This window comes from Malania oleifera, chromosome 5 (assembly GCF_029873635.1).
Source record: "Malania oleifera isolate guangnan ecotype guangnan chromosome 5, ASM2987363v1, whole genome shotgun sequence".
NCBI classification, from domain to species: domain Eukaryota; kingdom Viridiplantae; phylum Streptophyta; class Magnoliopsida; order Santalales; family Ximeniaceae; genus Malania; species Malania oleifera.
The window spans coordinates 82,054,779-82,072,046 of record NC_080421.1 but is presented as its reverse complement, the minus strand read 5'-3'; the positions used below and the strand labels follow the sequence as shown (position 1 = coordinate 82,072,046).

The window sequence follows — 17,268 nt, the reverse complement described above, 5'->3', positions numbered from 1 at the left end:
CAACATGTGATAATCACGTTGAGGAGCCTGGAAAAGAAAAACAGAGAGTGCTCTATTTGACCATAATTAATCATTTATTACTTTATCTATAATTTTACCATAAAATATGGATTTAATTTTACTATTTTCAAAAGTACAATGATATTTTTTTTTAATGGATCAAATTTAAAAACTTATTATCGCACAAGTATGACATTAACACAATGCCACAAAGCCCAATCTAAGTTAGATTTTGTAGAATGAAGTTGGGACAACCCACCAGAGGAAGTATTGAAATTTGAAAGGAGGGTTACTTAGCTAGAACAAAAACTTTTTTAGGTATTGGAAAGGACTTATTGACGGGAAATCTCATCTCACTTACCTTTGGATCCACATCTCTCCAACTTTACTTCATTTCAACACTATGGAGTGATACTAGAGAGACCATTAACAATAATATAATTTTAAGGTGTATGTTGATTATATGATATGCGTTTTGACTCTAACACCCGAAATAGAGTTTTAAGAAAACGACTAATTAAAAAATTTATTAATTTTAAGATATCCCTGTACTATTTGAATTTATATAAATATAAAATTTAATATTTAATATAGATGTTAGTTATGTGAGTCTTATAATACTTTAATAGGGCTAAATATTAATGTAACATCTAATGATTTGTGAGTTTTAAATATATATATATATATATATATATATATATATATAATAAAGCGAATAAAAATTCATTAATTTGAATCAAATTTGACTTTTTAAAACCAACTCATTATCGATTCGCCCATCAAATGAGTTGGCCATGATTCAAAAAAAAAATTATCTGCATCCTAAACGGGTTGGTTGATAGGTATTAGGTTTTGTTTGATGAAAATTTGTCAAATATCAGTAACTAATGTCCAAATCTAAAAATAATTCTACTATCGTAACTCATGAGGCATAACTAGCGTAAGCCTATAACTAGCCAAATCCCACTCACACATTCCCAACTCTTGCATTACTGTCTGTGTCTTTGGGTCTATCACACACTCTCACTCAAACTCAAGCCCATTATGATTTGAAAAAAAATTACAATTTTGTGACCGGTTAACTTTTTTACTATAATTACTAAGCAATATAAGATTCTATATTTGTGATTGTTATTAAATGTCTATCAACTTATCAAATTATAATTTCAAAAATAACTTGATTTATAATGTTACGAAATAAAGTGTTCATTGGATAGTAAAAAAAATTCATGTTTAGGATGGCAACGATAGATTATCCATTATCCATCATGAATTATCTGATTCAAACTATCATAAATTCTCCATTTAATTGAGTCAGATATGAATTATTTTCTTCTCACCCCAATAATCTGCCTAATTTATCATGAATTATGTGATCCGAGACACTTTACTAAAGTTTAGTTTGACTCCCTCAATGGCTTTTTAAAAGAACCTTTTAAAAAAAAAAGTGGATGAAAATGAGTTTTCAGATATTATTTTAAAAATATTTGCCACCTGGGAAAAAGGAACTATTAGAAAGAAAAAGTTAATTTTAAGTATTCGAGAAAAAATTATGAAGTGTCCCAAAAAAAAAAAAAAGTTAGAAATTTATTTTTAGAAGTAGAAAAATTATTTACCAAACACATGCGATCCCACTTTTATATTTTAAAAAAGGAAGTTCTTTTGATGGATTACCTCCAATTAAGTGGAGAGATAAAATGACGAAATTAAGATATATATATATATAGAGAGAGAGAGAGAGAGAGAGAGAGTGAGAGAGTAAATCAACCAATTAATTTAATTGAATTTGGCTTTAATGTATTATGTATCTAAATCCACAAAAATTAACGGCATGGGTAATTCTCCTTCTGTGATATGCATGTAATAATATTAAAACTTTGAGCCAAACGACACAAGGGGTGGTGGCGCAGTTGGCTAGCGCGTAGGTCTCATAGCTTCTTGTTGAGTTATCCTGAGGTCGAGAGTTCGAGCCTCTCTCACCCCAATATTACTTTTCCACCGCTTCCTTGCAGGAATATACGAAACCGTTTTTATATGAGAAAATTTCTGAAAATTTTAAAAAGTAAATTATTATTATTATTTTTACAAATATTTAACTATTTAGGATAATTCTGGAGATCTCAAACAAGAAAATTACCATTTTGTCTTATTTGATTACTATTATTTTTGTTTTAAAATATTAATAACAAAAATCAATATATATATATATATAATATATGTATGTATATATATGTTTTTCTTTAATCAAGAAGCACTTGAACTTGGTCATTATTTATGTGTGAGTGTATGCGTGAATGTATATTATCGTATAAGATAATTTTAGCAAACAATATTAGAAGCAATATATAATAATTCAAATATAAACATATAAATCAAAATTAATTAATGAAAAATTATAGAAAATTCATTAAATTTCATAAAAAGAGTTAAAATCTAAAAGTTTCAAAAAATAAATAATTCCCAAACAAAATCATAAAATCACAAAATGTAAAAATTTATGAAAAATCCAAAAAATGATTTTTTGAGAATTTATATGATAGTACAAACCCCAAAAGCTGAAATTACAATATTTTGTTCAACAGTTTCAACAAAAAAAAATATTAGATTTTTTTTTCAAAGGGGTGTACAAAAAGATATTTAAATAGGAGATTTCATTTACATTATATTGTTCTTATTGTTGTTGTGTTGTATCATGTATGTTTTGTTGATATGTAGGAATGCTTTTAAAGTGTATATGATGTACCACATTTGAATTTGATGATTTTTTAATTTCTTTTTCCAATAGAACTAATCGTCAACTAAATGACTAGAACAATAATCACCATAGTTGCTTTGATCATAATTTTATTTTCATACAACTTGGAAAGCATAAATAAACATGAAATAAAAAAGAACAACAAAAAGTGAGAACAAGCAAAAAAAAAAACTTTAAAGTACTTAATGAACAAAATTCTAGGGAAAAGAATTTAGACAAAATAGGAAAAAAAAATAAATCTAAGTCAACATAAAGAAAAGGAATGGGCAATTGATTTACCTTTGGTGCTAGTGTTTTAAAAAGTTTGAGCTATATTGTGGAGGAGTTTGATCAATTGAGTCAAAAAGGCTAAAGCTTTCAAAGTAGTAGGAGAAAAAGAAGTAAAATGGTTGACATGAACCATTCGCAATTCTAAAAATAGGAAATCACAATGCACATGGTAGAATTATAAACACTTTAAAACAACTTAATAGGAAAATTAAACAATGGTATGGGTGAAATTAAGAGAAGTGCAATCTATGGATAAGCAAAGCAATACTGTGGTTCTATAAGAGTTAAAATTGTAAAAGGTGGTGTTATGATGGGCCAATCCCATATGAAGGCTTCACAATAATATTCTTATTCAAGCTCCCATTCAAAAGAGGAGTTACTTGTCTTCCAATGTCTTGATTAGCACATTTATGCTTCACAATAAATCTCTCATTCAAGAGAGGAGTTATTTGTAATAAATTGATAGTTTATTCTCTTATTCAAGAGAGGTGTTGGTCTGATTAGGCACATTAGAGTGGAGTGAATTAGGTGATTTTAAATACTTACGATTAATTTAAATATTTTACTAGTAATGAGAATTACATCAAAGCTTAACGCAACCAAGTATTTAAGATATAATCAATGAAGGTTTTAGAACAATATTTAGATAAAAAATGCACTAGACCAATCGATAAGTTAATGAAATTGAAGCATATGATCAAAGCATAAGATAGAGAATGACATACAAGATTTTATAATGGTTTGATCACTTAACATGTGCTCACTCCTGTAATGCCCCAACCTAGGTCTGTCAGGGAGCACTACATCTCTCCTCCTCCACCTGGACCAGACAACAGGGGGGCGAGCCTTATCAGACTAATGACTGACCCCACAAACCAATACATGTCATTTTCAGTGTGTTTTGTCCTCACTCACACACTTCCTGAGAAAACTTTTCAGGTGGTCACCCATCCCAAGATTGCTCTTAACTATGGAATTCTTACAGGAAAGCTCCCGAAAAGAAAAGTGCACTTTATTGATATGGGTGGTAACATCTAATCCTTTTTAAGTCTTTCATCCATGGGGTATCACATTCTCCCCCACTTATAGAACGCAACGTCGTTGTTGCGAGCCCACATTTCCAAACCCAGACGATGTAAATCTCATCACACTTCCGACTGGGTGTTGGCTCTGATACCATTTGTAACGCCCCAACCTAGGTCTGCCAGAGAGCACTACATCTCTCCTCCTCCACCTGGACCAAATAACAGGGGGGGCGGGCCTTATCAGACTAATGACTGGCCCCACAAACCAACACATGTCCTTTTCAGTGTGTTTTGTCCTCACTCACACACTTCCTGAGAAAACTTCCCAGGTGATCACCCATCCCAAGATTGCTCCAAGCCAAGCACGCTTAACTATGGAGTTCTTATGGGAAAGCTCCTGAAAAGAAAGGTGCATCTTATTGATATGGGTAGTAACATCTAATCATTTTTAAGTCTTTCATTTATGGGGTATCACAACTCCTCACTAACCCAATTGAGCTTTCCACTAATACATTCTATATTACAATAACTAGGATTGTGATACCCCGTGGAAGAAAGACTTAAAATGATTAGATGTTACTATTCATATCAACAAGATGCACCTTTCTTTTCGGAAGCCTTCCCATAGGAACTTCACGGTTAAGCGTGCTTGACTTGGAGTAATTTTGGGATGAGTGACCTTCTGGAAAGTTTTCTTAGGAAGTGTATGAGTGAGGACAAAACACACTAAAAATGACATGTGTTGGTCTATGGGGCCAATCATTAGTCCGATAAGGTTCGCCCCTTTGTTGTCTGGTCCAGGTGAAGAAGGAGAGACGCAGTGCTCCCTAACAGACTCAGGTTCAAGAATGTCATCAGTCGACTGACTCAACCGCATTCAAGAATGTTAGTTGGCTGGACATTGTTAATTGACTGAGTAAGGTTAGTTCATTTGATCAGTTGGATGGTCAGTTTATTCAACCATTGTATTCCTGTTAGTCGGCTAAGTAAACCCAGTGTAATCTGGTCAGTCGGCTGACCAATTTATTTTTCTGGTTTTTCATTTTTAGTTTTCAAAATTAGTTTTACTCTCTTGATTTGATCTTTCATAAAACATTTTTTGAAGTTTTAAAATAGGTCTCTAAGTCCATAAATATCCCCTAAAAAGCTTCAATAATATTTCAAAAGATATTTAAACATTAAATCACTTACATAAAGACTTCTAAGTCATTTGTCAGTCTTAAACACTTAAGTCTTCATGTTTTTGTCTGCTACTTGTCTTGAAGCTTTAAAATACTTTGAGCTTTTTATTGAGTTCTCTTTAATATTCATGCTCTCATGAGATCTTCAAGCTTTATTCTTTGAATCCATGTCATTTAAGTTTCATATGATCATCCTTCTTTGAAGTATAAGTTTGCAATGGATCCTTGACTTTGTATTTACATGTTTGATCCTTGTAAGTCCTGAAATATCATTACTCAACTAAATATGTTAAGTTTCACTTGTTTATTAGCATCAAAACAGGATGTTAAACCTTGTAAGGCCAACACCTACATATATTATATTACTTAAAATTACTATTTGTCATCACTATTATTTTGATAAAAGAAATATCAATAATTAATCATTAGGTATATGTAAAATATTACAAATTATTCGAGAACTTTCTTAAGATCATGTATGCAAATTATTTCATTTTTTTTCTTTGTTTTTGTTTTTGTTTTTGTTTTTTTTTTTTTTTTTTTGTGATTTTGTTTAAGGGTTTGTTAAGGCATAAGTAGTGGAATTCCAATGGGTCTTAGGCTTTTTATGAAATCCATGAAAGCCTTTTTAAATAAGTTAAAAGGGTGAGAATCTGGAGTTTGCTGCAAATGAAAGAAAGCAAAACCAGCAGAAGGCAATCATTAGTACGATAAGGCCCGCCCCCTATTGTCTAGTCCAGGTGAAAGAGGAGAGACACAGTGCTCCCTAACAGACCCAGGTTCAAGAATGTCATCAGTCAGCTAACTCAGCAGTGTTCAAGAATGTAAGTTGGCTGGACATTGTCAATCGTTTGAGTAAGGTCAGTTCATTTGGTCAGTCGGATGGGCAGTTTACAAAACCATTGTATTCCTGCAGTCGGCTGAGTAAACCCAGTATAATCTGGTCAGTCTGCTGACCAGTTTATTTTTCCAGTTTTTCATTTTTAGTTTTCAAAATTAGTTTTGCTCTCTTGATTTGATCTTTCATAAAACATTTTTCGGGGTTTTAAAATAGGTTTCTAAGTCCATAAATATCCCCTAAAGAGTTTTAATAATATTTCAAAAGATATTTAAACATTAAAGCACTTACATAAAGACTTTTAAGTCATTTGTCATTCTTAAACACTTAAGTCTTCATGCTTTTGTCTATTACTTGTCGGGGATAACAAATAAACGGCATACAGTCTACAACTATGCTAGGGTAAGGTCAGACCGAGCATTCTTAATGGTTATGGGAGATCTGGACTAAGCCTCGGAAAAATTCATGGAGTCAAAACTTTAAAGTGTGAAAAGGACAAACAACTTACACAATACAAAGATTTGGATCAACAGTGCATATTTTCAACAGTTTTCTAAGAACATGTTCAAAAGAAATAAAGAATGCGAAGAACATTCAAACAAGATGTGAAGAACATTAAGAACATATGAAGAACATAGCAGAAAAATTAGCACACAAAGCCAAGAAAAAGAATGAAAAGACGCAAGGAAAAGGGTGGAGGGAGAGTGTACCTAGAAGCAAGGGAACCTCTCTCTGCTGAGATAGGGAGCAAATGGGCCAGCAAGTGCCTTTTATAGAGAAAAGTTGGCCCAAATCTCCACAAGAACGCGAATCCAGAAGAGATAGGATCATTGATTATCCCACGTCTCGAGGAAAGACTGTAAGTCCCCGTACGGGCCCGTAGTTCAAAGAAGATATCATCAAACACCCGCGTGCTGGCAAAGGCTCCTTACACGCATGCCTTCTAATCAGATGGGACACCTAAAAGATGTGTAATCCCAAGGAAAATTGCGATACCCCAAAGGTACGACTCACTTACCAAAAAATCTTGAAACTTCTAGGTGAAAGCAAAATTATGGAGACTCTTTGAACTTTACCACTGCGTGCAAACCCGTCTTGAAATCGGCCCAGCTGATGAGCAACGCTCATGAGGCCCAAAAAAGATGCCCAAATGAGTACCACTCATTAGGCAAAGAAGACCGGCTCAATTGATGAGCTAGGGCTCATGAGGCCACAAAATATGCCCAAAAAATGAGTACAACTCATTAGGCAAAGAAGATTGGCCCAACTGAAGAGCAATGCTCATGAGGCCCAAAGAAGAAGCCCAAGAAAATAAGTACGGCTTATTAAACAAAGACGACTGACCTAATTGATGAGCTAAGGCTTATGAGGCCATAACAAATGCCCAAAATATAAGCACAACTTATTAGGCAAAGTTCTCCAAGCGAAGCTACTCGGCAAAATTCTCGAGATGAGCTGGTCGGGACAAAGTTCCCCAAGAAGAGCTGCTCAGCAAAATTCTTGAGAAGAGCTGGTCGAAACAAAAGTTCCCCAAGAGAAGTGGCTTAACAAAATTCTCCAGAAGAGCTGGTCGGAACAAAGTTCCCCAAGAGAAGCTGTTTGGAAAAATTCTTGAGAAGAGCTGGTCAGAATATGGTTCCCCAAAAGGAGCTGGTCGGAACAAGGTTCCCTAAGAAGCTATTCGGCAAAATTCTTGAGAAGATCTAGTCAGAAGAAGGTTCCCCAAAAGGACCTGGTCGGAACAAGGTTCCCCAAGAAGTTGCTCGGCAAAATTCTTGAGAAGAGCTAGTCGGAATAAGGTTCCCCAAGATGCTGCTTGGAAAAATTCTCGAGAAGAGTTGGTTGGAACAAAGTTCCCTAAAAAGTTGCTCGGTAAAATTCTTGAGAAGAGCTGGTTGGGAAAAGTTCCCAAAGAAGCTACTTGGCAAAATTCTAGAGAAGAGTTGGTCGAAACAAGGTTCCCCAAGAAGCTGCTCAGCAAAATTCTCTAGAAAAGCTAGTCAAAACAATGTCCCCCAAGAGAAGCTGCTCGACAAAATCTTGAGAAGAGGTGGTTGGAACAAGGTTCCCCAAGAGAAGCTGCTCGAAAAAATTCTTGAGAAGGGCTGATCGGAACAAGGTTCCCCAAGACGCTACTCGGCAAAGTTCTCAAGAAGAGCTACTCGGAACAAAGTTCCCCAGGGAAGCTGCTCGGCAAAGATGAACGCGTCCCATCATTGGCTCGGATCAGCCGAATCTAGCTCGGCATTGGCTTTGCTTTGACTCAGATAAGCCGTCTCCCCCCAATTCGGCTTGGCGAAGCCAAAAACATCCTAATATCGGCTCGGATCCACTAAATTAGCCCTGATATCGGTTCGGATAAGCCGTTTCTCTCCAATCCGGTTTGACATTGGCTCGGATCAGTCATATTCCTCCAATCTGGCTTGTCAAAGCTGAGTGCATCTTAATATCGACTCGGATCAGCCAAACTTAGCTCGACATCGGCTCGAATCAGCCATCTCCCTCCACTTCGGCTCGGTAATCGAAAAAAAAAAGATAGGAAAAACTCTCGAACTTTCAAGAGCAAGTTCCTAAAATTCAAAACTAAGGGGGGACAACTGATATACCTTAAATATATATCAGGGCCAAAACAGTCCATTTGCCATAAAGGAGCATTAAGGTGCAGCAGCAATCAGGGCCATTATCGCCCAAGGATAGCTGCTCAGAAGGGGTCAACCCCATGCAAGTTAGAGCGATCCATGTCTGTGCCACCGATAGCTGTTATCAGCTCCTTAAAAGCCATAACAATTCACACTTGCACCATAACTGACCAATAAATGGCCATACACCCTCGAGTCAACTTTGGCCACTATAAGTAGGGACTTGGGCAAGAGGCTAAGGTAAGTCATTCTTAACCCACTTTATTGTTGCATTCAACCTCTTTGAAACGTTCCCTTACTTAGGCATCAGAGTAATCTTCCAGAGTATACCCCGGGTCCTCCAAGCCTGCTTTGTTTTCACCCTTTTTAGGTCATCGGAGGTCGAAGAGCAACGTCGCAGGTGTTGACCCTATGGGTCATACTCTGTTTTGATTATGACAAATACTCAGGTATTTAATGTCTACCGAGTTGATGTGCAGGTTTATCTTGGCGGTATCATATGATGGCACTCGGAGACCTGGAGGAAAATGAAGACCCTGAAAATCATTTATGTTGTAATTCGTTACTATTTATTTTGGTCTGTAATATTTAAGTAGGACAGGTTTGTAATATTTAATGCATTTCATGCATGTAGGAACTACAAAACTCAAAGACCATAGAACAACTCTAGGTCCCTACACATCTCCTGAAAATCAAAATGACCATAGAAAGACCTTAGGGGACTAACACCGATTTTTTTCGTTGCTTTCAAAAAGGCCTAAAATGACTATAGGACACTCACTCTTGCACGTATATGAATGATCACTTGAAATGGGTGAGTGAATGCTTAAAACAGAACCGAAATGTATAAAAATTACATGTCCAGTTGACCGAACTACCATGTACAAAAAGCTCTCGATCGATCGAACCGGTGGTGGGTCAACAGGTTGACCATATCCCAGTCGACCGAACTCATGTTGTTCATTTGACCTTGGTCGACCGAACTCCCCAAAAGTCAATATTTTGACCACCTGGTCGACCGAACTCAAATTGCCTTACAATGCTTTGGTCGACCGAGTTCGCACGTGCAGGAACTTAACGGTCTGGCCGACTGACCGAGGTAGTTTGAAATATCCCTAATCAACCGAACCTCGCAAAAAGGGAAAATTGCCTTGGACTTACAAGTCTAGTCGATCGAGCTCACAATTCATTTTATTCCCGGTCGACTGAACCTCAAGAACTTCAGTCAACCGAACTTGCCTCGGTCAATCAGTGCTCGGCTGCCCCTCATTTTTTATCCCAGTTAATATTTTTAAACAGGGTTAATTTATTTAAATAACATTAAAACTTTTATAATTATTCCATCTGTGTCCTTAACGAACTTATTTTTGGGGAAATCTATATATACCCCTTCATTTGGAATGATTAGTAATGAGATTAGTAAAACAATTAGCAAATATCCCCTGAATTTCAAAAACCTATTTTTACCTATTCCACTCCAAATACTCTCATATATTCATTCCCTTGATACATCTTAACATTGTGAGTATATTTTGTGTGCTAGTGCTTATTAGGTATTGCTAATACTCCTATTGTTTTGCTTGAATATTTGATATTGATTTTTAGGAGTTTGGCATTGTTTATCCCACAAATTTTTATTCATAAAATCTTGTGTTGGAATAAACTCATAAGCTTAAGGATCTTTGCATTGTCATTGCAAGATTCATATAGCTTTATTTTTATGTGCAAAATATTTTACAAAACTAGATTTCAAACAACTCTTGTGCTTGATACAATTTGAGAAAATATTTTTGAGTTCGTTTGAATAATATTGCTAGCATCTTTGAAACACTAAACTAATATTAATATTTCATATACTTTGCTTTCAAATATTAACTTTCTTGAACACTCTTGTGCTTGATTAGATAAAGTCATTATATTGAGTATAGATTGCACATATATACCACTGAGCTTATAGTTCTGACATGTACAGTGTAGATTGATTATTACTTGCGTGTATTGGGTACATATCTGCTTTACATGAAAGCATAATCACTGTATCAACTTGGCTGAGAAAAATATTACTGTATTTCTAGGCACGGGCCTGAAGAGGGAGACTAACCCTTTGAAATAGTCTCGAATTGACTTAGACTTGGTTAGGAAAGTTAGGTGCATCATCCTAATAAGGTGTAGGTTGAGGTCAGCCCCGCTAATTGACCTGATTGTAAAGGTTGAGGTCTGTGCTGATTGATCTGATTATAATTGGTGCCGCTCCACCCGTCAAGTGAGCATTAGTGGAATCCTTGGGCTTGCGAGCTAGAGGCGGGGACGTAGGCACAGTTGGCGAACCCTAATAACATATCTTGTGTGTACTGTTTATCTTTCTGCAATTTACATTTCTGCATATGTATGTTATTGCTGGTGAATGTTACACATGATTTTAATTTCCGCACATTATATTTATCTGCGCATTTGGAACTGTATAGACAGACCCTAGGTTGCGAATATACTACTGTTAGATTAGCTAAACCTATGAATAAATTTTAAAATTCCAATTCACCCCCCTCTTGGGAATACACCAAAGCTAACAACAGGTCATCACCATTTTTATCCCATAACAGTTAAAATTGTCGGCTGATCAAGGACACTAAGCTGATATATTTTTTAAGTAATTTAATTGACAATTAATCGCACTAAACACTTGCAAAGAGTTATACTTAAATATTGTTTGTATTTTATGTGTTTCAAGGTAATGTTTAAAATGATATATTGTTACAATTTTGTATTTTTTAAGTTATCCGCTGGCAGAGAAAGTTAGGTTAATATGTTTTTTTTTTTCACGATTTAATTGACAATTAATCTCATTAAAACAAACACAAAAGTTATACTTAAATATTTTTTGTTCTATATGTGTTTTAAAGGTACTATTTAACAAAAATGTCTATTCCAAATATACTTTTCGTATACGCCTTTACTAATAGTAAGATTGTATTTACGTTCAAACTCCATACTGTAATTATGTATTGTTTTAATTTTGTATTGTTAATATTGGTCTTAATATCTTGATTTATTTTTTTAACTTATTTCATATGCATTTTATTTTTTTATTTTTTAATATTATCCCACTACAAAGCGCGGGATAGATTTTCTAGTATTATTTATTGTCATATCCACTAGAACCAATATTTTTCACTCAATATTCTTTTTTATTTTTATTTTTTTATTTATATGAATCATCCAAATTATTTTCAAAAACTAAATGGGCTCAAGCTTTGGGATGCAACCCAATTCACATTTTTTTTCTTTTTATTTTAAAAAACATTGACCTATGTTTGAAACACATATTGGATTTAGACAAAATTTAATAGGTTTTGTGTGAATTTAAATAAAATGTAGTATAAAATTATATTAAATTTACAATTAAGAGTTTTTGTTTATTTGACCCATTTTTTTTTTTGAGAGAAAAAGCATAATATTGTATCCATTCATTGTATTTATAAATAAAAAAAAATAAATTTGAAAGGAAAATTTTATTCATATTAATTGAGATTAGAAACTTAATTTAGACTCTTAAATTTAGGAATGTGATTATACAAGTGGGTCCCTAATAACATGAACTCACATTGATAAATATTTAATAGATATAATAGTGGAGAACACCACTCTAGTTATTGAACATAGCTCGTGTCATCACATCTTTATTTTATTAAATTTAATACTCCAGTGACCGGCAGCTCCTATTTGAATTCGTGGACTTTCCAACGTTAGACGTGTCGATAAATGATTGGTCAAGAGGGTGCATAAGGATACACGAGTGTATTTATAAAAGTTTCGTAGTACATTTTTCGAGTAATATATTTTTTTGAAAATTAATTCAAGGCGTATTCCACTCTTCTGTATTGTATACTCCGTAGAAAGAGAGAAACTAGGTCCCGTATTTATTACCACCGTCTGTCTCTCTCGCTCCCTCCTTACATTTGAACTTGGAATTGAGTTTTCAGTTTCCATTTTTCTCTCTTCTTCTTCTTCTTCTTCTTCTTCCTCCCTCCCTCTCTCTCTCTCTCTCTAGTTTTATTCTATCTATAATCTATCCCGAGGCTGCTTCCAAATGCTTCCAAGTTTTTAAGTGGCTGCATACTTCGGAGTTCGGGATCTGCTGATTCATTGAAGTATCTTCGGCTTACAGGTACTTTTACCTTTTCATTTTCTAGGCTGATTCCTTTTGCCCTCAACATTTACCTGTTGGTTTCTGGTTGCTGAAGCTGCTGTATTTGTGGGTTTGTTTGTTCTGGGAGTGGAATCTTTGTGATGCGCGAGTTTTTGGGTTCTTCGAAATACTGATTTTTGTACTAATTTGATTGTCCATATTTCCGCAGTAGCTCATTTTGACAGAAGGGAGTTTCTTATTATCTTGGTCGCTTAATTTTTCTCTGTTATCTTCTGTTTGGTTGGTAAGAAAACTGGGGCAAGAAAAAAAAGAGACACGAAAAAAGAGAATAAATTTTTTTTAGTTTGTGTTTATCCTCCTTACTTGAAATCTTCAAAATGAGGCCTTGGGCTTGGACAGATGGGTTTGCCACATCACACGCTCCGCCCCGCCTCATTTCGGTCGTCTATGAGCCCGGTTTGCTCTGAGCTAAAATTTTTTGCCGGTTTTTTGAATACTCCTAGCAAACAACGGTTTGATTTAATTGTAAAAGAAGTTTTCAACCTTTTAAACTTGAAAATTAATTACAAAATTTATTTGCAAATTAAACCAGTCCGATTCTTAGGATTTATTTTGCAAAAATAACTGATAGTCTTTAACTTTTCAGTTTCTGGTGTAAATTTGGTATTTAAATTTTATTTAAATCCATATTAAATTCCTATTTTACTTGTTGCCTCCCAAACATCTATAAATATTGGTTCTCAACATGGCTGTAGAACACAGGCAAGCTATTAAAATCCAATTTTCTTTCAATACTGCAAATCTCTTCTTGCTCACTTTAGCTTGCAGCCTTTGGTAGTGCCTACGACCGAGTCTTGTCGGCATTGAAGAACTTGCTGTACCTAGTTGTGGTGGATCTCATTTTTAGGGCAACAGCTTGTGTTGCTCTTAAGTCGTTTCAATTTCAATTTTGGAAACTTTTTCTGGTTTGTATATTCTAATCTATTTTCTTTGTATTTGTTACTTGTGCTTGCTGAGTGACATTGTGCTCAAATGTAGTATTTTCGGACAACCTAAATTGAGATTGTTTATTTAATTATTTTACACAATGAGCTCGAGTAACATGGTAACCCAGGTTCCTAATATCACTAAGTTGGAACCATTTGATGGCATCAATTATAATGGGTGGGGTTTCAAATTATTGTTTATTTTAGAAACCATGAGAGTGGACTTTCTGATGAACTGACTGCTGAGTGTCCTACTAGAAGAACTTCTTTCAACTGTGGGATGGAGAGTTCTGCAAGAACTACATAACGCCATAGGCAATGACTTCTACAATGTGTACCATAAGTCTATAACCTCACGGAAGCAAAAGATGTTTGGGATTCCTATGTGTAATTTTTTAGACCATAATATGGTTCTTGAAAAGTCAGCATCTTCACAAATAGCTTACATGAGTGTATGGTCAATGAAGTCCTAAAGGAAAGAACAAAAATAGATGGAAGCTTTGGGGCCTAGTGAATAAGTTACCACCATCTTGGAAAGAGTACAAAATGACATTAAAGAAAAACACAACGACATGTTCTTGTGGGGCCTAATTGTTCGCATTGGAATTGAGTAGATTAACTACCCATGGTACTTAGTTGAATAGGTTAGAGTTAGAGAGGAGACCTTCAAAGCTAGTTTGGTCTAATCTAAGGGAAGAGAGGAGAGGTCCTGTGAAGGGAAAACCTGAAAAGAAGTTTGTTTGAAAAAAATCGGATAACCACTACAAGGCAGCCAAGGTTGTCAGAATTGGGATCCTAGGTGGGATTGTTGGAGGGTCTGTATTATTGGATCATAGAACCGGATCGAGAATTGTAAGATTCTACTTTCAGTGTAAAATAAATATTGAAAGAATTATATATGTGGAACTTTATGACAAGTCTTAAGACTAAAAACTTGGTCTGTAACTTATAAGAAGTAAAAAATTAATAAAACTATTAAAAATTTCAGACAATGAAGAAGAAGAAGAAATAGAAAAACAGAGCTCACTGATTTGAGTCTTTCTTGAAGCTTTTCATGAAGCAGATCTGTTTTGAAGCATATTTCTGCAGCTCTGCTGGGCTGCTGGCTTGGCTCTTTTCTCCATTGCTGCTGATTGAACAAGTACTCTGTGTTGAAGAGGACTGAGATTTTCTTGTCGAACACCAAAGAAAGAAGAGGGATTGAGGACTGAGTTCTTGTGGTTGTTGAACACAAAGAACTGCTGATCAAACACCAATTCTGCTGCCTGCTGCTGATCGAACACCAGTCACAAGATGGAGGGCTCTTTGGTTGTCGAACAGGAGAGAAACTTGGGTGTTGGGCTGCTGAATTTCAAAGAGGAGTAGCGGAATGAGGTGTCAAACTCCAGGGAAGTTAGGTGCAGATTCTGCTGAATCTGTTCATTCATGGGAGGCTGGGAACTTTCTTGCCTCAATTTTTGAAGAATTTGGGCCAAATGTATACCTTTTGGGGCGTTTGGGACAATAAAAACATGTATTAGGCCTTATTATTAAAGCCCAAAAAGAAAGAAAAAAAAAAAAAAACCAATCCAGGTGACAAAGTAGGATCCACATGATTCTACTTGCGATTCTAATATTCTATTGATTGTTTTACGATTCTACCACAATTTCACTTGATTCCAATTTTTGTTGCGACTTGGATCGTTTGGGTGAATGTGGATCGTAGAGTCGTACATTGTTTTACGATTCTACCACAATTTCACTTGATTCCGATTTTTGTTGCGACTTGGATCGTTTGGGTGAATTTGGATCGTAGAGTCGTACGATTCTACGATCCTGATTGGGATTTTAATAACCATGAAGGCAACAAGGATTTCCACTAGAAAAATGAGTTGCATTGTCTACTATGGTAAGTTTGTGCATGATGCATGTGAGTACATATTTTAAAAGACATAGAAGCTGCAGGCTAACTTAACTGATACCGAGGAGGTAATTGCAGCAGCAATATTTGAAGTTACTTTTATTTCTAGTGAAAAAGAATGGGTGGTAGATAAAGGTGCTGCCAAACCAACTTTGTTAGTGGAATATGTTTACTGCCTATGCACCATTAACAGCAGATAATGAGCGAGTCTACATAGTTGATTCAAAAACTGTACCAGTAAAGGCAAGTTCTCCTCCTAAAACTAACATTTGGCTAAACTATCCAACTGAACAATGTTGGCCATGCCCCTGAGATTAAGTGCAACTTGGTGTTTGGAAAATGAAGGTAAGGATAAAACTAACATTTGGGTTGGAGAAGTTAGTGCTCACACGAAATGGTGTCTTTCTGTGAAGAGGGTTGTCGACACAAGGTTTAGAAGTTGTTTAGATTGCCAACATATGGTGACTTAAGAAAATCAAAGTAAAATGAACCAACCTTTGGTTCTTTTACTAACCCTTTTTTATTTAATGAAGCCACCACTTTATTTTAGTTTTTGAAAGGTAAATTAAAGGAAAACCTTTCTTTAGAAAAAGATCCAGTTCGGAAGTACTCTTGTGAATAGGGAAAGTAAACTTTTAAATCTCTTTAATTTGAGATTAAAAAGTCTAGCATCTTAAAACATCCATTCCAAGAATGCAAGACTTATCTTATATGAGTGTGTGTGTCTCCCATTTAAAATTCAAAAAAATAGAGGAAGAGTTTAAAAAACAACAAAAAGTATGCTTGCAGGACTTGGCAGTTGACCGCCTACAGAGAGCGGTTGACCGCCTCCTGTTAATTTTGTTTTGTTTTTGCTTGCTGAAATTCGAATCCTTTACCCCATTTGTAAAGGTTTTCATGGAATTCATTCAGAGGCATATACCTCATGGGAATCCAGCTACTTGAATGCCTTAAAAAATTCCTGCAACTAATTATGCAAAAACAAAGGAAAAGATGGAAAACAAAGAAAAACTTTTTTATTGGTGGCTGAATCTACCAAGGTACAACAACAACAAAACCAAGCTGTATTCCCACTAAGTGGGGTCGGTTATATGAATTTTTTCCCGCCAATTTATGCGATCATGGACCATTTCCTTTGATAGATTCAAGGATATTAAATCCTTATTCACTATCTCCTCCCAAGTTATTTTAGGTCTATCCCTACCCCTTTTACTGCCCCCCACAGTAACTAAGTCACTCTTCCTCACAGGTGCACTATGTGGCCTATGTGGCAAGTGTCCATACCATCTGAGTCGTCCCTCCCTTATCTTATCTTCTATAGGAGCTACACCTAACTTACCATGAATATGTTCATTCCTTAATTTATCTTTCAATGTTATACCACTCATCCATCTAAGCATTCTCATCTCAGTAACTTTTACTTTTTGGATATTATGTTTTTTCGTTGCCCAACATTCCAATCCACATAGCATAGCTGGTCTTATAGCTGTCCAATAAAACTTCCCTTTCAATTTTAAGGGTATTCTA

General features: G+C 35.2%; 1 protein-coding gene and 1 non-coding gene across 2 annotated transcripts in view; both read left to right on the top strand.

The window, feature by feature from the left end:
- Positions 1-1,895: 1,895 nt before the first annotated feature.
- TRNAM-CAU (transfer RNA methionine (anticodon CAU)) lies at positions 1,896-1,984 on the top strand. Its single transcript is given in 2 exon segments — positions 1,896-1,933; positions 1,949-1,984. It is a non-coding gene; the product is annotated as a tRNA-Met (tRNA).
- A 10,670-nt stretch (positions 1,985-12,654) lies between these two features.
- The window catches only part of LOC131156245 (serine/threonine-protein kinase Nek2), a 30,394-nt gene continuing 25,780 nt past the window's right edge, over positions 12,655-17,268 (top strand). The window contains exon 1 of the mRNA XM_058109773.1: positions 12,655-12,873. The gene's annotated coding sequence lies outside the window, so the exon portion shown is untranslated. The remainder of the gene's footprint in view (positions 12,874-17,268) is intronic.